Genomic DNA, 25,413 nt, shown 5'->3' on the forward strand with positions numbered 1-25,413 from the left:
ACCTCTGGGTATATGTAATAGACTGCAAAAAATAGCCCCCAACTCCCCTCACCCTGGTATGCCTGTTGGTAATATGACTTTGTTCATCTTCCTATCAAGGCGAGGAATCTATTTCTCCACTTCTTGAATCTGGCCTTGGCTGTGTGACATTATCAAATGTGATGTAGGTGATATAGTTTTCTAAAACTTCGTTTTTAAATTGAATTGTAATTGATCTACAATATTATACTGATTTCATTATAGAGCTTCGGTGAATTGAGGCCTGCTCTCCTGTTGGAGAATCCTGGATCATGGCCACATGAATGGGTTTAGGCTAGCCTTCCAGGTGTTGAGTTTGCTCCCGTCACGCTAGCTGATATTGTGCCAACGCCAGACCCAGAAGTTGAGACCATCCTAGACCACCCAGTTGTGGCTGAGCCAGCCCAGAAAGACCACCCAGAATCATGAGAAACAACAAATACTGTTTTAGTCACTAAGCTGGGTTTCTGGGGTAGCTTGTTACACAGCAAAAGCTAGGTGATACATGCATATCTCACAAATTTTTTCTTTCATTTTATTGTATATTATTTCTGGGAGGCAGTATTGAGTAAGAGCTATACATTTGGGTTTTAGGGGCTTGACTTCCTGGGTTGAAAATCTGGTTTACACACTTCCTAGCTGTGAGACTTGTCAGCGCTGTGCCCCATTTTCCTCATGTGTTAGGTGGGAAAATAAGAGTCTGGACTTCGAAGGGTTGCTGGGAGGATTAAGCGAATGAGCTGACAGTCCTCCACGTGTATCTGGCCTGTGGTCGACACTCAACAATGTTCTTTACCCTTGGGGCTGTGACAGGTGTTAGAGGCGGCATTGGATTTTACTGCTCAGTAGATGCTCATGATAATAGGAATTTTTGTGAGTCAGGGTTGGGTCTAAATCAGACTCTGCTGGGTTCCTTTCACACATTCACATTTTATTTTGGGGAAATGGGGTTTAATCAGGGAAATGAACGTCGAAGGCAGCTTATGAGGGGCAAAAAGTGATAAGAGAGGAAGGCCTAGTTGGTAAGTACCCAAAGGAATGTTCTCCTCTCCAGCTCCCTGGGAGCCAGTGGAAGACAGGATAATCCCAGTCAAGCCTCCGCTCTGCACAGAGGAGGAGACGAGGCCCTGCAGGTTAAGCATCTTCCTGAGGCTGTCTCCCAGGGTCCATTCCCCCAGCCTGGCACAGGCTGTCACCTTCCCCTCCGCCCCCCTGCTGAGCCATCATTCCTCGAGCAGGGCTCAGGGAGAGGGAATTGCAGCTTTTTCCCCTTAAATCGATAAAATCCACAAACCTCTTTAGACCATGAGGAATTACGCCAGAACCTGTAAGCAAGGCTGTGCCTTGTAGTGGGGCATGTCAATCAAACACTGCCAATCTCCATAGTCGCCTTCCGAGTGACTGCTGGAGGTAGCTTCTGACAGGCTGAGGCTATTTGCGTGCATTCATTCTGTACCCCGTGGCCACGTGTGCGGCTTGCTCGGGGTTCCCAGCCTTGGTTCCCCCTCCTCCATTTTGCACACTGCCTTTCACCTCTGTGTGGACCCGGAGTTCTGCTCTCCGGCCTGTCTCCCCTCTACCTGCAATCTGTCTGTCGGCTCAGTCAGGAATACGGCTCTCCAGCAACATCTCTTTGCTGGGTCCCTCTGACCACTCCCTTTCTTCACCAGGACCCTGGGTATTCCCTACTGTCCATACTACCCAGGGTACAGCCCAGTTTTACCGTAAGTGCCTCCCCAGGCCTGTGCCCCGGTGTCTAGTGGCTGATGCCTTGTGTGAGTGACTGTAGTGCCACTTTGTGGCAATCTGACCCCGCTGACGAGGGCCACTTGGGGTGCCAACGACGGGTAGCCCCCTCTATGCAGCCACTGGAGTTCCCTTGGGCTTGCCTTGCCTCCTGACGGGGGTCTTGTCTGTGGGTTTTTAATCACCAGCACTTTCCCATCATTAGGAAGGACATTAAATCAGTCTGGCTGATTGCCAAGGAGATGTTGGCCCTTCCGGACTGGGGAGAGAGGGCCATTCTCTTTTCAAGTTGTCGATCTTGTCTTTTTCCTGGGGTACAGGACCAACTCTGAAAACAAGGACAAAACACAAACAGACAAAAACAACTGACACGTTGAGCTGACCAACGAAGCCCAGAAGATGGGAAGGGGTGGGGGTGGGGCAGGCTCATTAATAGCTCTTTCGTCTGTTGGGGGCTTTTAACACTCTAGCTTTGAACAAATAAAATGTTTGCTTTCTAAGCATCAAACTCCAGATGGGCTCGAAAATTATAGAGGAATTTCTCTGGCCATAATTAAGCTGTCCCGAGATTCAGCAGAGAAAGCCCTGAAGAATTTCAAGCTGACGTGTCAGACACATCCTGGGCTTGAGCCAAAGCAGAGGGCACTGACAGTTCATCAGGACCCCGTCCTTGAGAGCAGGTGGGTGCCCGCACTTGGTCTGGCCGCCTGGGCCCTGTTCTGCTGAGGCTGAGGCCAGGGCATGTGTGCATGTGCTGGGCTCTCCCCTGGTAGCCGGCCCGTCCCTTGCCACCTTCAGCCTTTCTGCAGGTCTTGGCCTTTGCCCTGGCTCCTACTCTCTCCGTTGCTTCGTAACAGTGCTGACAACTGCCTGGATCTTATTTGCCCCTTATTTGAGGGCTGGATCCTCTTTCCCCATCCCCACTATCTGATGGTTGGGCTTCCTTTTCAAGTCATATGGGCTCCCAAACTGTACCTCCATGTCCACTTCCTGGTCCAGTTCCAAATCTTGAGTTTATTTGAGCCTCTTAGGTCAGTGTTTTTAGTCCTGGCTGCACAGGAGAGTCAGATGGAGGAAATGAAAAAAAATACAAGGACCTGGTGCCTCCCAAGACCATTTAAGACAAACTCTCTGGGGATGGGAGCTGGGCTTCTGTATATTTTGAAAGCTCCCCTGTTGATATAATATGCTACCATGTTTGAGAACCACCACCTTAGATCAATAGTAGACAGCGTGTTTCCTCGAAGGTCATTCAGATTAAAAAAAATATATATATGGGAAGGCTTTTAAAAATGTTAACATAAACATAGAGCTAGTTTTGATTCCTGTGGGATCATTTATTCAGCAGTCATTGCCTCGCATGTGCCCAGCCAAACTCTAAAGATACAGAGGTGAACAGAATAGATGCAGTTATAGCTCCGGTAGTTTCCAGTCTGGAGATGGAGACCTAGGTAAGAAAAATTACCCAAATATATAATTAAAGACTGTGATAAGTGGCAAAGATGAAGCGTATAAGGTGCTAAGGGAGCAGTTCCACTCTGGAGGGTTGGGCAATTATGGAGTAGGGTCAGGGGTCATTGTCAGGGAAATATTCTCCCTGGGGAGGACATTTGTATGGGAATCAGAGAGAAGAATGGGAGCTCTCAGGTAGAGAAAGGAGAGAGTGAGAACAGGGTCTGCAAACATCTGAGGGAGAGGGACCCTTCTTTGCAGGTCTGTTGGAGGGCCCACAGGGCGGCAGTTAGGAAAGCAAAAGGGGATGAGGCCTGAGAGGAAGCCGGGGCCAGGCTCCCCAGGCCCTGCCTGATCCCATCTTCAGCTATTATAGAAGGATTTTTGAAGGAGTGATGTGATCAGATGATGTGCTTCCTGGAAAGTTCACTCTGGCCAGAATAGGTAAAGGAGGAGATGCAGAGGAACCAGCCTGGGGGCAAATGGAACAATCCAGGCAAGAGAGGATGGTGTTCTAGATCAGAGCCGGAGGAGGAACTTAAAAGCTCTGTAGGGGCTCCCATAGACTCACAATGTGGAACTGGACCAGGGAGTGGCAGTGGTGTCAGTAAGGACTCCCTGGGTGCTGAATCCTGGTTGGATGGGTGCTGGTGTCACTCACTGAGCGAGGGGACCATAGGTAGGGGAGCAGCAGGGCTGAGGTGGCAAAGTGTATGTGTGAGCATGTGTGTATCTGTGTCTGAGGTATGTGTATGTTAATGACGAGCCCAGTTTGTGGTCACTTATAGAAGAAAGTGAGAAAAAGAGAATTTTGCCCTTGATTAGCCATCAAAGGTGATAACTGGCTATATTAGAGAGGAATGAGACAGTTTCTAGTCTTTTGTCTCTTGCTGTCCTGTAACTTTTGACCGAGCTTCCCTTGCATTATCCCATTCTGTCTCTTACACACCCCAGAGGCAAGTACGGTTGTCACAGTTTTCAGAGGGAAACTGCGACTCAGAGAGGTAAAGGGCCTTGTGCACGATGGCAGACAGGACCAGGATCCCGGTGAGCATTCGTGCCCTCCTTCTCCAGCATCTGCTGAGGGCTGAGCCTGTGCTGAGGGCACATTTCTAGGTGCCAGAGGGCACCGAGCTGACCCTGGGGTGAAGGTAGGATGCGTGCCATTCCTTCTCTCCACGCCTACAGGTTCTCTTCTCCCTGGGGTGGGACAGAGCAGACCCAGCTGAGCTGAAACGTGCAGAGCAGTCCCAGGGCTGCCACCAGGTGTGTGTGTGGCGTGTTTTGGTGGCTGCCAACCTGCCGTGTGCAGGTCTGATGCCCCGCCGCCACCCTCCCAGGCTCCAGCCCTGGCCAGTGAGGGCTTGGCCACTCATTCCCATTCTAAGGAGACTTGCCTCCTCTCTGGAGGGCACTGCCTGGAAGCATTTGTCTCTTTCTGCTGTGTGTGAACTGAAAGGCAAGATACAGATGCACCTGAAAGCCTGGTCATCCGCCTTCGAGCTCAAGGTCCCCAGATGTCCTCAACTGACTTGGGCAGCTGGCTTCTAGGCTACTGGCCTTGGCCTTGGCCCTGGCCCTGTCCTCCTCATAGTCTAATTCCTTCCTCTTTGCTGTCAGGCCACAACCCCCAGGCAAGGAAGGTGGGGCAAAGTCCAACAGTGAGTAGGTTTCACTGATGCTTAGATTGATTGTCTAAACTGGTTGTCATGAAGGGGCCAGATGACCACACCGTTGAGTCTTCCAGTGCTGAGAACAAGTAAGTCAGAAACATGCTCCCTGAGGGCACCTTCTAGTGTCCTGAGGTCTAGTCCTTCTCCAAGGGACCAAAGGTCTTAGGATCATGGGGCTGACTCTGGGCTATGGCAGTGATGGTGTCAGGTTCCCTAGTACCTCTGAATGCCCTTTCCATTCCTGATTTCTGGAATGCCTCCTGGCAAGGGTCTTTCTCCCTCATCTTTTGTCAGATGGCCTGAGGAATTCACTCTCTCCCTGTCCCTCTATCCCCAGTCTTAGTAAGGCTCTTGGAGGTCTGTATAGGGGGTCTCTTGATGCCTCTTTTCTAGGTTTCTGTTAGGCTGCACCCCACATGCCTACAGGACCTGCGCTTGCCCAACTTCAAGACAGAAGAAAGAGCCGGGAGCCAGCAACGGAGGTATCAGTGGTTCGATGGTTGGTGGAGCTTACACATCTGAAGCAAGGTCCTGGAGTGACACCCCACCGTGTGTGCTGGATGGCAGGCTGGACATGATGGCAGTCTTTGCTCCTGTGGGTGGGGGAGGGGGAGGTTACCAGTTATAATAGGGGGAATTGAGGTTAGGTTAGCTCGCTCGTTACCAGGGAAACCAGTAGAGGGGCACACCCCTCACCACCCCTTTGATAAGCACAGTGGAGAGTTCTGATCTAAAGCTAGAATAATTATTAGCTGGGGCCTTGGGACAGGTATGTAGGAAGGTCACTTAGGTGGGTAGGTGTAGGTGAAGCAGGCACTGATCAAGCAGGGGATGTACAGAGAGCAAGAGAACAGCCATCCTGAGTGGCCTGACCACCATATTTTCATATTTTAATCCTTTTATTCTAATTAATTCATTAATTGTTATTATTTTTAATTTTTAAAATTAATTGAAGTATAGTTGATGTGCCACATTCTAGTCTTTATTCCAGGCAGTTTGTTCCCCAAATAGATATAAACATCACAAGTTGGGATGATTATAGGATCTGACTTTGCAAGAATGCCTTAGCCAGGCCCGGGCAGTGGTTAGAAGACTTAGAAATGGAAGTAGGGGAATTAGGAAAGGGGGGTATTCAACCCGTGACATTTTTCAGTGTGGGAAGTGGGGGCACAGAAAGGGGACTTGTGTGACCCAAGACCCCACAGCCAGTACGTGATGGAGCCCATTCTTCTCCACCCTGGCCGCCCCCTGCATGCCAAGGGCCTGCAGTTTGTCATGACAGCTTGCTGCGAAGGGGTATACGTACATGCTAACCACTGTCATCATTGGTAATGACTGTGTGATGTTGGCCTCAGCCCAGCTCCGAGAGGCAGGCAGGCAGATCCCGGATGGACGTGTGAGAGCTGATGCAGTGCCTGCACGAATTCAGTTCTTCCTCGTGACTGCCTGGGAGGGAGGCGTGACAGACCAGGAGGCTCGGCACAGAGAACAAGGATTCGGACCCACACACTCTGGCCCTGACAAGACGTTCTTCTAATTTGATGCCGTCTCTGAGTCAGGACAGCCGGTGTTCCGGAACCTGGAGAACCTGGGGTCCCAGGACACTGCAAGAGGTCCTCTCGTTGGCAAAGGCTTACGGACGGGAAAAAACATGTGAGACACTTGCTAATTTTTCTAATGATGTTGCACCAAATGTAGATTCATTGTGCTCTGAGCAAAATAATCCTTCCTGTCAGACAGGGACTCGTTAGCTGATAGAGGAAACCACCTTCTCTCCTGGAGGTCCCCTGTCGTGGGCTCAGCCTTGTAATCCTGCCCTGCCCAGTAATTTGGATGAACAGCTGTAATGATGACAACCAAGCCAGTTGTATCCACAGGGAGAGTCCTAGGAGGCAAACTATAATTATATAAATTAAACCCTGAGGGGGACTCGAGTTTGACAACCTGATGTTCTCGGCCACAGAAAGCAGTGCTGCTAGTGGCTCTTTTTGCTAAGGGTGTGGCTTGCAGCAAAGTGCCTCGTGGCCAATGTCAGGTGATTCCTGAAACAGTACTCTTTGCTAAAACTTACTCAGAGTTCATTGTATCTCAAACATGGTGGTGTTTGGGAGGGCTGCTTCTAGAAACTTCTGAGAGTTCCCATGTTTGTGAAGGGAGGCTCAAGCTTTCTCCTAAATTACGTCCCCATCAAGAAGCATATAGTTCTTGCACTTTTTTACACCTTAATCACTCCAACTTTCCCATGAGGTGCATGTGTGTGTTTCCGACTTCGTGGCACATTTCTATAAAGTGATTTTTAAAAAATGGCTTGTATGTTCCTTTACAAGAGTTCCTGCTACCTCAGGACCGGAGGAGACCTGGGATGCTGAGGGCAGCTGGGCAGCCTTACCAGCTAAGAGCCTCCCTCCTGCTCTTGAGACTCCCACAGGGCTCATTCCAAATCAGCACCTCAGCAAAATTACAAATACCAGCCAGAAACAAGGGTTGAATTTGGGCTTTGTGGTCAGGCAGGCTTCCATTTAAATCTAGGCTCTGCCTTGTTGCTTATGTAGCCATATGTGCTTGATCTAACCACTGGGACGCCTGGACAGCGAACTCCCTGTAGCACAAAGGACTTGGCCAAACACCACGGCTAGGAAGCTTTGGCCCGGCTTCCATCTGCACTAGGTCACCTCAAGGTGATCCAGCCTTTGGGCTGAGTTCTTGCTCAAAAAAGCGCAGCGCTGTCAAATTGCAAAATGCACATTACCTCAACCCACTTGCCAAACCATTTCCAGTAATTCTCCACTCACCCCCTTCTGTAATTGCTCCTTTTCCCTATAGCGCACCTAGTCGCTTTTTTCTAGTCCCTCTTTTCATTTCCCATAACTCCCTCTTTTGGTTCCCTCTCTGTTCCCCCTTTTAAAAACCTCAATTATCTTTGTTTTAGCTGGAGTTGACTTCGGTTTATGCTGGAGTCTCTCTCCTCTATGGCAGTAGTCTGAATAAAATCTGTCTTGCCATCAGTACCACATGTTCAGCACTGTTTTTCTTTGACAAGACTCAGCTTCCTGACCTGTAAAATGGAGATGTGAGCATTCCTTCTTCTTCTACACATTACTCTATGAATATGACTACACTGACAGTAACAGGTCACGGGCCATTAGGACTCTCTCCCAAAGTGGAAACCACACTTGTTAAATGTGCAAATGGTGCTGGTGCACTGAATAGGAGAAAAAAACCCAACTACTTAAAAGCAAAAGCAACAGTTGAAAGTGTCTTTGCATTTGCCTGCTAAGGAGGGGGATGTGGGTCTATTGATGTATGGATAGTATATGCAAGGCAGACTAGTAGGAGGGGGCTGGGATGGAAATGGGGGCTAACATAGCAGAAAAGAGGTGGGAATGTTTAGGGTTAGGTTGGAAAGGGTCCTGTATAACAGAGCAAGGTGCTTGGGTTTTATCTTTGAGCCAACAGGAGAGTTGAAACCACTAGCTGAGTTTTACTTGCCAGGATGGAATACTTACCATGGTGTGGGGCCAGCTGGGGTGTGGGGACCAGGTGTGGGAAGTGAGGAAGATCTAGTGGAAAGTGCAAATCACAAGGCAGAAAAGAGATGAATCCGATTACATCCAAATGCAGGATCTCTGGTCAAGTCACCATGGACAAAGTTAACAGATGACAGAATGGGAGAGGATATGTCTAGGCAATGCAAGAAATCCTCAAATCAACAAGAATAGCAACTCCTAACAAGATGGGAAGAGGATATGAACACATAACTGTCAGAAGAAGAACTCCCCCACCCCAAGTAATAAACACACAAAGAGGTGCTTCCTATCAGTAGAAACAAGTTAGATGAAAATTAAACAGCAATAAGATATCCCTTTATGTGTATTAGACTACATCTTTATATCTATTAGAAAGCTGGATAATGCCAAGTGTGGTAGGGATGGGAAATACAGGTGCCTTCCCCACTGCTGGGAGGAAGTTAGGCTGGAGAGCAAGCAAGCTGAGTACGTGCATACCTTGGAAGCCAGCTTGTAGCTGTAGCTGGAGGTCTGAACAAAGATGTTCACTGCAGTGTTATTTGTAGTGGTAGGGGGTTGTCCATCAAGTTAGAAGACCAGGCTGGCAAAGTGCCATGGGTGCACGTGAAGTTCAGCATTGCAAATAGTGGAAACAGATCCCATATACAATAGCAACAGAGCTGGACCTTAAGAACATAATGAGAACTCTAGAAAGCAAAATGAAACATTAAACAACGCCATTTACGTAAATGAAAAATATACGTGGGCAAATATATACAGCTTTTAAGGAATATGTACGAAAGGCTATAAGTTAAACGGGATGAAATAGTTGCCTGTAGGCAGGGAGGAAGCGAAGGGGAGTGGGAAATGGAGCTGAAAGGGAATAAATAAATACTAAGAGTGGAAGCTTTCAAGGGTCAAGGTGATCATACTCTATGGGCTGAGAAGTGAGATGATTTCAGCACACCTGAAGTTAAAATAAACAAGCAAAGAAGGCCATCGTCTTGAGGAAAAGGATTTCCTTTTATTTGTGTATGTGCTTTAATGGGTTCTGGCAGGATGCCACACATGCTTAAATAATTAGGAATTTTAACAATAATCCCCTGTAATGTTTATAGAGTCTTCAGAGCTCTTGCCCATAGGTGGACCCATTTGAGTGTATGACAACTATATACATATAGTTGAACAGTAGACATATTTTTAGAAAATGAGGAGACGGAGGCTTGGATGGGTAAAGTGACTTGCTTAGAGTCCCACAGCTGGGAAGTGGCAACATTGTGAGTCAGACCTGGGACTTGGGACCCCTGTGCAGGGTCTCAGGTGCCCAGGGAGTATCACTGCACCAAATGGGAAATATTTGCTTCTTTGAGGAAATGAGAATGGAAAATATCACTTGGCTGGAATTGTTTTCTGTTTCCACTGCTTTTCTTTTCACTTAGATTTTTTTTGTTTTGATTGTTGTTGAAGGAGAAATTTTCTTATTCACTGGACAGCCTAAATCAATGGTTGTTAGCTTGCCAACATGCTGTAGTGGGTTTAACAGAACCACTAGGAGATATTTTTAATTTAGAAGTACCTTTATTACTATTTTTTATTTAAAAATACTTTATACTGCAGTGAAACCCTCCTTTATCCTACCATCCAGAGATGGACAACTACTGTTAAGAGTTTAAGTGAAATTCTCCCAGATCTTTTTTCCCCTAAGAAATTGAAAGTTGAATTTCCTTCTTCAGGGAGGAAAAGAAGTAAAATCCATGACTGGGTTAGAATCTTGGTGATGGTAATTTTGAGGAGTTGGGTCCAGTTTAGGCATGTTGGAGCGTATGCCTCCTGAGGCTGGAGATTCAGAAACTGTTGACTTTTTGCCTTCACAAAGGAACTTTACATTTTTAGACGCAGCTGGGCTCTATGGCCCGGAAGTTGAATTCCCTGGAGGGTAAGGCTCTCAACATCTTAGACACGTGTGAAGTCAGAACAGTTGGGGAGGTTGTGAATTTGCCTGAAGAGAATTCCAGTCTTTAGGCTTGTTACAAATTTAGCTCTGCTTCTAAGAAGGATTCCCATTAAAAAGAGATTCCTGGTTGCTGTAGAACTGGGTTCCCTGTGGAATTTCCCGTGTGCAGTTAACTAGGCACAGCGGTTTCTAGGCAGTGGGACAACAGATTTGCTTAAGATCTCCTCTATTTTGATGATTTGATGATTGGTAATTCATGTGGTATTATGGATATCTGTTGGTTTGGGATTTTACCTGCCAAGCATACGCATCCTGTTGTTTCTGGTGTTTGTACCCAATTTTCTTCTGGTTTATTGCCTGTATTGGATTGAATGGTCTCCTCCCACCTGGAAATGTGACTCCCACTCAGAATGTGACTTTATTTGGAAACAGGTTCTTTGCAGGTGTAATAATTAAGATAAAGTCATATTGGATCAGGTGGGCCCTAATCCAATGACTGATGTCATTTTACAGTCATGTGAAGACACAGAGAAACAAATAGAAGATAATTGAGGCAGAGAATAGAGTGATACAGCAAAACTGACTCCCCCTAAAACTGAGTTCCTCTGCCAAGTTTATGATTAACCTTTCTATCCAAAACTTTATTCCCTTTCTTGTCCCATACCTGTTCCCCTTAAGATTGAGGAGAATCAAAAAAAGGGGGGATTGAAGCTGAGCAGGACCCTGCAGGGCCTTCTTGGGTACAAAAGTCCCTCTGTGCCCCCCAGTTTCTTGTTTGTAGAAAAGGCTTTAGTTTCCTAGTCCTTCCCTGAGTTCCAAAGAGCAGGCTCATGCAGTTACTAAGTAGGGAAGGGAGACAGTGCAGAGAGAAAGGAGAAGCAGTTAAACTCAAAAAATAATGACAGGGCTTCCCTGGTGGCACAGTGGTTAAGAATCCACCTGCTGATGCAGGGGACACGGGTTCGAGCCCTGGTCTGGGAAGATCCCACATGCAGTGGAGCAACTGAGCCCATGTGCCACAACTACTGAGCCCGTGAGCCACAACTACTGAGCCTGCACTCTACAGCCCGTGAGCCACCTACTGAAGCCCCCATGCCTAGAGCCCGTGCTCCGCAACAAGAGAAGCCACTGCAATGAGAAGCCCGTGCACGGCAACAAAGAGTAGTCCCCACTCTCCGTGACTAGAGAAAGCCCGTGCACAGCAACAAAGACCCAACGCAGCCAAAAATAAATAAATAAATTTATTAAAAAAAAAAAAAGTAATGACAACAGTTCAGTGCTAAAACAGAGTCCCAGTTCCTCCTCAAGAGACATGCATAACCATCTGACAGATAGCTATGAGTCATTCTTCAGGATCCAAAATTCCCTGTCTCCCCGCCCCCCCCCCCCCCCCACAAGTGGAAGATGGTGACAACTGAGCAGAAGCACATAGACTCCAGACTGGTTGGAACCAGGAGGCTGATGATTGAGATTCCCAGAACACCACCATGTGCCCTCACCACCGACCAATCAGAAGAAAGTCACACATCCTGCCACCCTCACCCCCAAATATTGCCTTTAAAAACACTGCCCTGAAAACCATCAGGGAGTTCAGGTCTTTTGAGCGTGAGCTGCCCTTACTCCTTGCTTGGTGCCTGCAATAAACGCTGTGTTTTCCTTCACCATAGCCTGGTGTCAGTAAATTCACTCTGCTGCACGGCAGGCGAGCAGACCCAAAGTTTGGTCCAGTAACAACAGTTCCAAGTGAAAGAACCCCAAGGACTGCTGGTGACCCCCAGCAGCCAGGAGAAAGGCATGGAACAGTCTCTCTCAGAGCCTCCAGAAGGAACCAACTCTGTTGACACCTTGATTTTGGTCTTCTGGCTTCCAGAGCTGTGAGAGAATACATTTCTGTGGTCTAAGCCACCAAGTTTGTGGTACTGTATTGTGACAGCCCTAGGAAACTAATACATCACTCTTCTACTCTGTTGAAGTGATTGGGTGGCCTGCCTCCAGGGTGACATGTCATACAGGACTAAGCAGGTTATAGCAATTTACTGGGGGATAGGCACATCACCTAACCTGCCAGTAAGAGTCAGCTCTGGGGCTTTTTCTGGTTTGTGCAGGAAAGAGGATCTCTTTTTCTGCCAAGTCTGTCAACCTGGAGCTGCTAGAGATAATTTTTGTCACCACGTGCCAAGAGCCAGCCCAGGAATGAAGCCAATGCCCAGGAAAGCAGAATAAAGAGGTAGAGAGACAGACAAGTTCCCGACAATATCACTTGGGTACATAGATCCAGCTATGCCTGAGCTCCACCCGACGTTTCAGTTAAGGGAGATGTAATATCCCTCTAAGCCTGTTTAAGCTGGGGTTCATGTCCCTTGTAACCAAAGGATTCTGACTAATAATAGTAATTTAGAGATAAGCATTCATGCTAATGGTCTTGAATAATTTCCCCCAGAAGCCCCTAGTGGACTCTGTGGGTTTGTAGTTGTGATTATTACTCCATCTTGCAGACAAAGAAACAGAGGCTCCCAGAGTTAAATACCTTTCTCAATGCCGTGCAATCAGGAATGGTCTGGGAAGTATTCAAAACTAGCTGTGCTGAGTCCTCGCTATTCAAAGTGTGATCCAAGGACAGGCAGCCTAAGAATTGCCCAGGAGCTTGTTAGAAATGCAGAATCTCAGTTCCACCCAGAAATGCAGAACTGGGTCCTGCATTAGAATGAGATCTCTCTCTTACTCCCCCGAGTAGCCATTATAAGTCAGAGCTCAGAACCCTCCAGGGCAGCCCTGCAGGTGAGGACCCTCACAGGCTGCCTGCCCAGCTGGGACAAGCTTCCAAGAGCAGCTGGCCGTACCATTACAGATGGAAAAGAAAAAAAGTCCTATCCTTGTGTCTGAGGTTCGCCAACTGAGGGGCCAGCACAGCCTGGGCTGAGGAGTGGGGAGCCCTTGGCCCCTTTCCTTGGGGCTGGGGGAGTGGAGGGGTCTGCTGCCATAGGGCTCATCCCAGCCCCTTGGGTCTGTGTCCTCGCCACCTGGGACCAGCTGGAGGACCAGCTGCTTCCTCCACCAGGGATTATGCCCAGATAGCTTCCCACAGAGGCTCCACGGATTCTTTGCTAAGCTGTTCTGGGAACAAAGGGCTTGTGGAAGGTCTGTGGTACTTTGGGGAGGGAAGGATAAAAGTGAGCGCCACATCTGTCACAAGAAACGTGGGAACAGCTCTTTGCCAGGAGAGATGGGGGGAAATACTCCGTCACAGGCTGCTTTGCTACTCCAGGGCTGCTTTCCACGACTGTTGGGTCAGTAGCTGCTGCTGTTTACTGAAGTCTGCTCTGCATGGGGCTCTGTCCTTCATATCATCACCTGGGCATCACGGCCACCTGGAGAGGCATAGGTGTTGGTCTTGTCAATGCCAGGACACACTGGGGAACCCAGGTTAGAACACTGAAGTGACTATCACATAGCCCAGGATTCACACCCCAGGCCTCAGGCTCCAGACTACTGCTTCTACTGAGAGACATCCTCTGATGTCATAGAGCAGCCTAAGCAGAAGGGGGTAGTTCCCTGTGTATCGACATTTTTAGGGATGATGGGAAGGATCAAATAATGTTATTAAAGAATTCTGTGATCCATTTCGAACAAGCTTCCAGAGACAGCTGGTCTGGGGACCACTTTGAGAAGGAGGGGTCAGGCCAGAGCTAGGAAAAGTCATTTACCTCTTTGGGCGTTTGTTGCCTTGCTTGTCAAAAGTGGATGATAGTGGGAATGTGAATTGGTTCAGCCACTGTGGAGAACAGTATGGAGGTTCCTTAAAAAACTACAAATAGAATTACCATATGACCCAGCAATCCCACGCTACTGGGCATATACCCTGAGAAAACCAAAATTCAAAAAGAGTCATGTACCAAAATGTTCACTGCAGCTCTATTTACAATAGCCCGGAGATGGAAACAACCTAAGCGCCCATCATCGGATGAATGGATAAAGAAGATGTGGCACATATACACAATGGAATATTACTCAGCCTTAAAAAGAAATGAAATTGAGCTATTTGTAATGAGATGGATAGACCTAGAGTCTGTCATACAGAGTGAAGTAAGTCAGAAAGAAAAAGACAAATACCGTATGCTAACACATATATATGGAATTTAAGGGAAAAAAAATGTCATGAAGAACCTAGGGGTAAGACAGGAATAAAGACGCAGACCTACTGGAGAACGGACTTGAGGATATGGGGAGGGGGAAGGGTAAGCTGTGACAAAGCGAGAGAGAGGCATGGACATATATACACTACCAAATGTAAGGTAGATAGCTAGGGGGAAGCAGCCGCAAGGCACAGGGATATTAGCTCGGTGCTTTGTGACAGCCTGGAGGGGTGGGATAGGGAGAGTGGGAGGGAGGGAGACGCAAGTGGGAAGACATATGGGAACATATGTATATGTATAACTGATTCACTTTGTTATAAAGCAGAAACTAACACACCATTGTAAAGCAATTATACCCCAATAAAGACGTTTTAAAAAAAAAAAAAGTGGATGATAGTAGTATCTACAGGGGGCATCATGTCAAAGTCAACATAAATGACCAGTGGTGCTCTCTTGTCCTAAAGCTTGGGTTCTCAGCCCTGGTTGCACATTGGGACCATCTGGGGAGCTTTAGAAACTACCAAGGCCAGGGCTCCCCCTCCTCAGACATTCTGATGTAACTGTTCAAGTTATGTTCTGGGCATGGGGATGGTTGAGGCTCCACAGGGATTTCTAAGTGCAGTTGAGAACCATGGTCCTGAAGCAGCTCTGGTAGAAAAAATGGCAAAAATCCCCATCATTCTTGGAGCATCTGAGACACTTTATGTCAATTCTCCTCTATGTGTGGTCCATGGACCTGCACTGCCTGAGAGCTCTTTGTTATTGGTTGGTGAGAGAAGTCCAGATCAGGAATGTTCAGGACCTTCTATAGCATCTTCACACTGTCAGATTGCAAATTCTTAAGACTCAGCCCAGACTTTTGTTAGCAAGATTTCCAAGTGACTCATAAGCGCATTCATGCTTGAAAACTCCTGCTCTAAGGCATCTTCCTGAGGAATTAGTTCAAATATTGGGGTCCATCATACAGAACCATATTTAAAGACTTCTGGAGACAAAAGAATTTCCCAGTGTCTTAGCTGAAGGTTGGCAAAATCCATTTATCCTTCAAACCCTTGCTCAATATTTCCCTCTTGGTTACACCTTTCCTGATCTTCCCAGATAATCACTGTCTCCTTCTCACTACTTCATCACATACAAACTTCTATCATTGCATTTATCACATTGCCTTACAAACATCTGCTTATATCAACAGGTTAGCCTTATCTCTTGGGCTGTGAATTCTCAAGGAATCCCAGAGGAGGATGCCGATGGCAATAGCAAAGATGATAAATAGGATGTGGGCTCCCACGTCTGGGGTCTGATAACAGGGATTGAGGATAGAATTGCCTTGTGGTTATTCTGGAACCCCCAGCACCCAGTCTCTGCCCAGCACAATTAGGTCCTCAGGAAAGTTTGTTGTGGTCCCTGCTTAGCTGAATATTTGTTCATTTGCTGAGATAGACATTCCTTTTTTTGCCAGTGCTGGCTACAGAGTACTTCTGGAGGGAGCAGCAATTCCCATCACATGCTTTGGTAGTTTCGGGACTTCTCATCACCCAGTTCTCACATGGAATTTATGCATGTCCTCCCCATTTGGTATTCTGGGCTGCTCAGCCCAGCATGAAAGCCATTCTGGGGTGAAACCAATTCTAATGTAGGGGAAAAAAAAATCTAAAAAATGTTAGATGTTTCTTTCAACTCTCACAAATATGTTTTTACTTCTTTTTCCTCTCTTGCTATTGTTTTTTTTTGTCCTTCGTGGGAATTGTGTCATACAGCATGCCCAGCATTGACTAGAATCCCTGATATAACTGCCTGTTTATGCCACATTATCCCCTGGGACTCTGGGACCAAAGAAGATCCCCTAAGAGTTGAGGTTGAGGAGGAGACAGTGTTCTGGAACAGAGAATATTGTCATTTTTATGCAAGCAATTCATTTTTCATTCATTCTCAGAAGTTTTCATTCATCAATTATTCAACAATTGTTTGAATATTTATTAAACAAATATTATGTAGCTGCCTGAGGGGTCAATTAGAAGGGGCTCCACACAGAGAGGGATGCTTCATTGGAGGCTTCAAACATGACTACTGGTTTACCACGTGGAGAACTGGAGGGAAAGAGTTCTTGACAGAGAGAACAGTCATGCAAAGTCTCAGTGGCATGAAACCACACGGCTGTTGTATCAGATTTTGGTTTAGCCGTCTAAAAGAGAAAACCAAAGTGGCTTAAAATAAATGAAGGCTTACTTCTCTTCCATGAAGAAATCCAAAAGCAGGCAATTCAGGGCTGGTATGGAGGTGAATTCTCACTCTCTGCTTTGGCCATCCTTGGCATGTGACTTCTATCCTCAAGGACACAAGATGGCTGCTGGAGCTCCAGCCAGGGTGTCTGTGTTCCAAGCAGAGAGAAGGAAAAGGGGAGAGGGGCAAAAGTTATTCCTTCCATCTCAATAAGCCCCCTTGAAAGAGACTTCTTAGTCTCTGCCTGGATTCCAGGGAGGCGGTAAAATATAGTCTTTAAGCTGAGCACATTGCAGCTCTGAATAAATCCCAAGGTCTGTTATTAAGGAAGAGGGGAGAATGAATACTGGGTAGGTTGCCATGGTATGCTTGGAGGAACGTCAAGTTCTTGGTTCTCGGTTTTGCCAGAGCCTAAGGTGCCAGAGGGCATGTCGGGGGAGGAACACGGTGCTACCTTGCCAGGCAGCAGCAGTTCAGGGCAAGAGAGGGCACCGCGAAATCCTCCTGTCTGAAGTGGGAAGAGAAATTTCAGGGAAGTGGTGGAACTTGGACTGAGCCTTACGTGTGACCCTGTCTGGTGGAGACCATGGTGCTGGAGTCTCCTGGTGTTCTCCCTCCCTCCATCCCTTCTCTCGCTGCCCCCTTTCCTCCTTCATTCCTTCTCTTCCTTCCTGCCCCCTTCTCCACTTGACTCTCTCTTCTTCCTTCTCCTACTGTCTCTCTCCTTGCAGGATCCTCAGGATGTGGGTAGGTCAGAAGGAGGAAAGGTGATGACTTTCTAGCGAGAGGTGAGCAGGAGACGGAGGGCATGCCAGGGAGTGCCGGAGAGAGAGTTTCCATGGATGGAGAAAGTCTGGGAGCCAGGCTAGAGATACTCACTCAGAAGTGGTAGGGAAAAGAGAGACAGCATTTGCTCTGGGCAGTGAAGTAACATAATGCAGATTTAAGAAAAGTGAGTCTGTTGGGAATGGTGCTTCTCTAAATTGCATCTTAGAGGGAAGAAACCCATATAAAATCTGCTGTTGCATCTTTAGTGAGTGATACCGCTGAGCCCTTGGTCCCTTGTGTCTCTCATTGCCCCTACATAAACTCCTACAGGAGTCATTTCTTAATGTAGAACTGGAGAAAAACCAATTTCCCTTGAGAAGTCCGTAGTTATCTTCTCCATTAATGAAATTTACACAACGTATCTGACTTCCTTTATATCGTGTTTTCCAGGAAACATTGAAGCAAATGGCTGGACTACTTGTGTTTCTCTGTTCTTTGGTTCTCATGTTCTATTTCTACGGGCATTTTATTTTATGATTTTATTTTATTTTTGCGGGGTGAGAGGCTTTATTTCACTCTGTGTGTGTGTGAGTGTGTGTGTGTGTGTGTGTGTGTGTGTGTGTGTGTGTGTGGTCTACTGGTATTTTAATTGCTTCTTTGGATGTGTTTCTATCTGTGAAACTTGGCAGGAAACAGAATTCTGTTCAGTAGGTGAGAGGAGATGCATGTGTGGCATAGCCTAGCTGATGGTGCTAAGGAGTCTTGGCCTGGTGGGGACCCAGCAATGGTCATGGTCCAGGTGGGAGGCAGCAGGATCATGGTGGGAGGGAAGTTTGCGTGAATCTGGGAGAAGCCCATAGCATGATACCTGGCCATGTCGATTTCACAGAGGGGATGGTGGCTGGGCTTGTCCAGGCATGTGTGTCCAGCGGTTGGGAAGGGAGTTTGCTAGATGTGTTTCATTCATACATTTATGATATTAGTTGAGAGTCTGTTGTTTAGCTAAAGTGGTGGATTCTGTGATTGGCTCTTCGCACTTTCCTCTCTGTATTCTTGGGCCTGAAAAGCTACAAATTCTGTTTCCCAGGCTCCCTTGATTGCAGGTGTATTAATTTATAAGGGCTGCCATAACAAAATCCCACAGACTGGGTCGCTGAAATGACAGAAATTTATTTATTTATAGTTGTAGAGGCTGGAGGAACAAGACCAAGGGGTCAGCATGTTTGGTTTCTTCTGAGGCCTCTCTCCTTGGCTTGCAGATGGCAGCCTTCCAGCCGTGTCCTCGCATGGCCCTGGTGTCCCTTCTTCATCTTTTAAGGACACCAGTCATGTTGTATTAGGGCCCCACGATTATGACCTCATTTAATCTCAATTACCTCTTTTAATGCACTATCTTCAAGGGGAGGTGGTGAGCTTATGCAGGTATTCTGACAAACATGTGGTCAAGGTATCTGTTCTTCTAGGGTCACTGTGAGTTTTCAGCATCCAGCCTAGCATTGCAAGTGTCAAGTGGTAGGTGGTAGAGGCAGTAGAGTTTCCCTAGAATAGACCCATGGAGAGATTGGGTGTTTCTCCTGGTTCTGTTGTCCCTGTTTGCGTCACATCCAATCATTTTCTGCTCCTTCTGGGGATAACATAAGCTATCTAATATTTTTTACTAATCATCTTCTGGCTTAAAATGGCTAGAGTGGATTCTGTTGTCTGCAACTAAGAATTCTGATTCAGGGAAAAGCTCCTCAAATAGATCAAATAATAATATAGTAAGTTCTAGTTTGTCCAGGATTTTTATGGAGGCTTTGAAAAGAATAACCTGTCATCTGCTAACTCCTGGCACTGCCCCACCACTTAAGTGTTGCTGCTTCCTCTGTTGCTAGACCTATCTAGTAGTCCATTGATCAAAGAATGACTCTCCAATTGAGTAACCTAGTAATTAGTAACTGTAGTAACTCATTGGCTAATTAACTAGGAAGTACATTTATTTGTACCCGAGAAGCGATTCCCGTTATTGTGGACTGAGACTCAGGACAACGGAGGCCCAGTCTTGGCTCTGCCTCTCTCTAGCTGTCTCACCATCAGCTGGTTGCTTCTGCTCCATGGGCCATACTTTCCTCAATGGTTATATCAGAATCAACAATCCCAGGGGTCCCTCTCAGCATCGCCACGCTGCGTGGCTTATCAGTTCTCCAGTGGAAGCCAAAGCATGTTGACCTATGTGTGGGAATGAGGGGAAAACTACCACAGAATGTGTCAGTGGTTGGGATGAAGGTCAGCGTACCATGTTAGAAACACAAATGTCCAGAGGCTGCTCTGTCTCTGTGACACGGGGGAATGGTGAAAGGAGACGCTGTAACTAAAAAGGGTTTTACGAAGCGTGTTCTTCAGGGCACTAACCCCACGGATTCTCCTTCAAAAAGGGTTCCCTGGTGAGCCAACTTTAAGCAATGCTGAATAGTCTGTTGCCTTTGTGGGCATTCACAGTGATCACTAGCAGGTTGAGGGCCCCAAGCAGGCTTGCAGTGAGGGACCCCATTGATCAATCCCCTTCCCAAATATATTTGGTCACTAAACCCTTTGTTTTCCACATAGCACCCATTAGCATCCCAGGCAGCACCATTCTGGGGGGCAACACTGAGCTCAGGTGGTCTCGAAGTCTTGCAGAATAAGCACAGACCTTGAGAGGCCCCATTTGGGATGTGAGTTCTATCTGTGGCTTCCCTCACTCCTGACTAAACCAGGGGCCTCCAGCGTTCTCAGCAACAGGAGGCAAGGTCAGAGATCCACACGTGTGGAGGCCACACGGAGCTGGTGCTGATATCAGGGGTGAGTCACGAGCACCGACATTTGGGACACAACCACTAGACATGAGTCATGGCCATATGGAAACCTTATTCGCATCTACCTTCCTTTGGTCCTTAATCCTTTGTAATGCCCTGGTTTCATGATGTAACTTCGGGGGAATTAACCTTGGACATTGAAATGATGTAATTAATGTAACTCAGCTTCAATTAAAGTCTTCTGCTAGCATGACATCTGACCGTGTCAGTTTCACAGGGAGGGTGGTGGCTGGGCATGTCCAGATATGTGTGTAGGCCAACTGGGGGGGGGGGGGAATTTGCTAGATGGGTTTCGTTTTGGGTTTTATTCCAGTCCTTGGTTTTGAACATCTAGAGCTTCCCTGAAGACACACTTTTTCAACATTTCCTGGCTCAGCTATTAACTCAGGATCAATTTGGAGACTTTAAGACACCCGGGCCTGGGTGTTTTCCAGTCTTTGAATACCACAGCTAGTCCTTTCTGCCTATAGCTACTCTCTCCAAAAAGAAATCTCCTTTTCTTAATTCAAAACTAATAAAAAATCTGTTTTGATGAGCAGTGATTGGTTATTGTGTCACCTTTAAGGGGACATATTAACTTATTAGGAGGGTTTTCTGGGGGCAATGTTTTGATCTAAAAGTGATATAAAGAGTGCGGGTTGAGCAGAGCAGCCTCAAATTTGTAAAAATATGCTCTTTCTCTCACTTTTGGGGCCACCAGGTACAAACATTTTCTTTCCTTCTCAAAGCTCCAACGAAAAAATCTTCTGGAAGCCGTAAGCATGTCTTCAGCCTGGGACATACCTGAGCCAGCCTTCACCGCTCTCTTTGCCCAACTGCTTCCCCTTCCTCACCCCCTTGCCCCCTTCTTTCTTTAACCATCCTGCCATCTGCAGCTTCTGACCTCGTGTCAGAGCCTGATAGCTCTGGAGGTGCAGTGTAGGGCCAGAGCCAATGGGGCTGGGGGGAGGGTGTCACGGGCCCTGCTTGTCCCCTGATGCCTTTGGGGAGGAGAGTGGCTAAAGCAGCATCATCAACTTGTAACCTTCAGTCAAAGTGCGGGGTCCCCTGGGAGCAGCCTTGCTGTCCCTCTGGGCTGGCTGACAGCGCTTTCCTGCTCTGCTGGATGCTTGGCTGGGTATTCTGACCCCTTCTCTCCTAGACAGGGCTGCTGCAAATTCCCACCTTTCAGTGTCAGGCACTGGAACCTTTTTACTCCTTCTTCCATAGCTCACATGGTCCTTTTCTGAGCTCCTCAGCGAAATATGAAAATAGCTAATGAGAATCGCTAACCTGTATTGAGCCAGGTTGTGGCCAGTCCCGGGAGTACCTCACGGCACTGCCTTGTTTTGTCCTCATTTAGACCATCTGGTGAGGAACTGTTATCGTATCCAGTTTAAAGTGTGACCATTGAGGCTTCAAGAGGATAAATAAATACCTTGCCCAAGGTCTCCCAGCTAATCAGCTGGGGAACAGGAACTCACTCAGAGGACCACGTATGGAACATCTGCTCCGGCCCAGTCATGGCACGAGCTTCAGGATCAAGACCTGAATAGAACCAGACCCAGGACTTCAGCGGCAGAACAAGACAAGCGGGTAAAGGATGATGTAAAGCAGGATGAGGCTTCGGCTCAGGGCCAGGGTGGTGGGCGTGGGCTGGGTGGGGCATCTCAGCCAGACTCTGGTTCAAGGTGAAGAGTGACACCTGGCATAAGTCTGGAGGATGAGCACAAGCAAGGAAGGCGAAGGAGAGAAGAGGGAACCACATACGCAAATAAAGAAAAAAGGCAGAAGGCGACACAGCCCACTCAGGAAAGCACAGTGCCTGCTGCAGAGTAAATGCTGAATAATCCTTGTGCACCAAATGAATGATGTTCAGCCTCTTGACCCATTTCCAGCTCTACGAGGGCAGGATCCTTGAAGGGCATAAAGCAGAGAAAGGCATGTGCAGATCTGGGGTTTGAGAAGGTCATCTGTCAGGATGACGAGGATGGGAGGGGCTGGAAAGGTAGCACAACCCAATTTTCTTTCTTCTCTTGCTGGAAAAAAAGACCATTTTGTACAAGAGTCCTCTTCCCTAGAGTTTTAAAGGTAGAAGGAATTTTTTTTTTAACATCTTTATTGGAGTATAATTGCTTTACAATGGTGTGTTAGTTTCTGCTTTATAACAAAGTGAATCAGTTATACATATACATATGTTCCCATATCTCTTCCCTCTTGCGTCTCCCTCTCTCCCACCCTCCCTATTCCACCCCTCTAGGTGGTCACAAAGCATGGAGCTGATCTCCCTGTGCCATGCGGCTGCTTCCCACTAGCTATCTACCTTACGTTTGGTAGTGTATATATGTCCATGCCACTCTCTCACTTTGTCACAGCTTACCCCTCCCCCTCCCCATGTTCTCAAGTCCATTCTCTAGTAGGTCTGTGTCTTTATCCCTGTCCTGCCCCTAGGTTCTTCATGACCATTTTTTTTTTTTTAGATTCCATATGTATGTGTTAGTTCATTTTTCTCTTTCTGCCTTACTTCACTCTGTATGACAGAGTCTAGGTCCATCCACATCACTACAAATAACTCAGTTTCATTCCTTTTTATGGCTGAGTAATATTCCGCTGTATAGATGTGCCACATCTTCTTTATCCATTCATCTGTTGATGGACACTTAGGTTGTTTCCATCTCCTGGCTATTATAAATAGAGCTGCAATGAACATTGTGGTACATGACTCTTTTTGAATTATGGTTTTCTCAGGGTATATGCCTAGTAGTGGGATTGCTGGGTCATATGGTAGTTCTAGTTTTAGTTTTTTAAGGAACCTCCATACTGCTCTCCATAGTGGCTGTATCAATTTACATTCCCACCAACAGTGCAAGAGGGTTCCCTTTTCTCCACACCCTCTCCAGCATTTGTTGTTTGTAGATTTTCTGATGATGACCATTCTAACTGATGTGAGGTGATACCTCATTGTAGTTTTGATTTGCATTTCTCTAATAATTAGTGACGTTGAGCATTCCTAGGTAGAAGGAATTTCCTGTGAAAAGCCAGAGAGAAAATTCTAGGACACCAGAAGTAGTGATAGTCCAACTTTGGAATACAAATGTCAACAGACAAAAAAAAAGAAAAGAAAGGAAGAGATAGAAATGCCATTAAGATCTCACCCTTTGGTAGAGGGGTGATTAGTTTTAGGGTGTCCATTGAGCTCATAAAAAACCCTGAGATAGGGCTTCCCTGGTGGCGCCGTGGTTCAGAGTCCACCTGCCGATGCAGGGGACACGGGTTCGTGCCCCGGTCCGGGAAGATCCCACATGCCGCAGAGTGGCTGGGCCGGTGAGCCATGGCCGCTAAGCCTGTGCATCCGGAGCCTGTGCTCTGCAACTGGAGAGGCCACAACAGTGAGAGGCCTGTGTACCACAAAACAAAAAAAACCAAAAAATCCCTGAGATAATCTCTGCGTAATTGGGACTTCCCAAACAGCTGAAAGGTTTCTGATACCTCACTCTGTCATATGGGTTTAGAGTCAGGAGTTTATCAAGTCGGAGGAGTTTGCAGGAGAAGGTCTTGAACAGAGAGCAGGGAGGTAGAGCCCAAGGGCCACCAAGACTCTCCAGGTGGCTGGCACTGATACTTGCACTGCCATATTTCATTAAGGCCTTGCTCTGGTAACGGGGACCTGGATTGGAAGTAAGCATGGGCTTTGGAGTCAGACCAGCTTGAGTCCCAGCACTCCTGCTTACTAATCATATAGCATGGACAAGGCCTTCAACTTCTCTGAGATTTTCTCATTTATAAAATGGGGATAAAATTAGTTCTTACCTTATAGGTGGTGGTATGAGAAAAAAAAATTAAATAATGGTCATAAAGCTTCTGACCCATTGTATTAGTCAGGGTTCTCCAGGGAAACTGAACCAATCAGATAGATCTCTGTATGTCTATGTAAGAGGAGATTTATCATAGGGATTGACTCTCTTGGTTATGGAGGCTGAGAAGGCCCATGATCTGCCACCTGCAGGCTGGAGACCCAAGAAAGCCAGTGGCAGACTTCAGAGTCTGAAGGCCTAAGAACCAGGAGCTTCAATATCCCAGGACAGGAGAAGATGGACATTGTAGCTCCATGAGAGAGAGAGAGAGAGAGAGGGAGGGAGGGAGATCCCCCTTGCTCTGCCATTTTGCTCTAACCTCAAAGGATTGGATGGGTCTACCCACATTTGTGAGACTGGGTCTTCTTTACTCAGCTACTAATTCAAAAGCTAATGTCCTCCTGAAACACCTTTACAGACTACACCCAGAAATAATATTTTACTAGCTATCTGGGCATCCCTTAGCCCAGTCAAGTTGGCACATAAAATAAACCATCACAAGTCCACCCCTTGTCAACTTGACAGCTATACACATCTCCTAAACCATACATAATCTCCAAATAAAGGCAGTAAAGAGGTCATACTTCCACCTAACATGATACAACTATACTGGTGCAACTGAAAATACACTAATCCCTTCCCCAAAAGAGGAGGTAAAGTCCTTGAGTGATGTTTACTCTCCTGATACCCTATTTACTCATCTTGAATACTATGAAGTAAAACTGACAATCCTTAAGTACCGATACAACGTCAATACACCTTATGTTACATGATAAGGGAATAAGAGAGGAAAGAAAACAAAGATATTTGCTTAATATCTTAAGATATCAGTATAGACACACAAATGTATTTATGACAAAATAAGGTGGAAATATTCATGACAATTACTGTTCTAGCTGCCATATCAGGTCATGTGGTTGTCGCTGATATTTATAACTATCTTCTACTACCCATTCTGTATTCCCTTTGCCCTCAACAAGCACTGCACTTGGTCATGATTCTTTACCTGGTAGGGTGACCCAAACCTTCATTCCTGAAGGGTCTGTTTCTGGATTTGGTTGACCTTAATCACAGCGCGTGGTACTTGTAAGAAGTGCCCTAAGGGATCTCCTATCCTCCATACTCTTCCTTACCTCCATTGTGGAGTAGCTGGGATTAAACAAGACAACACCATAACTTCCTGCTTTGTCTGTTGATTCAGAGGCATATGAAGAAAACAAAGCGGTTTGGTGTCTTAACTTCCAGTTCAGTGGAATCATTGTTGTGTCTCCTGGTG

Source organism: Phocoena sinus, chromosome 2 (assembly GCF_008692025.1).
Source record: "Phocoena sinus isolate mPhoSin1 chromosome 2, mPhoSin1.pri, whole genome shotgun sequence".
NCBI classification, from domain to species: Eukaryota; Metazoa; Chordata; class Mammalia; order Artiodactyla; family Phocoenidae; genus Phocoena; species Phocoena sinus.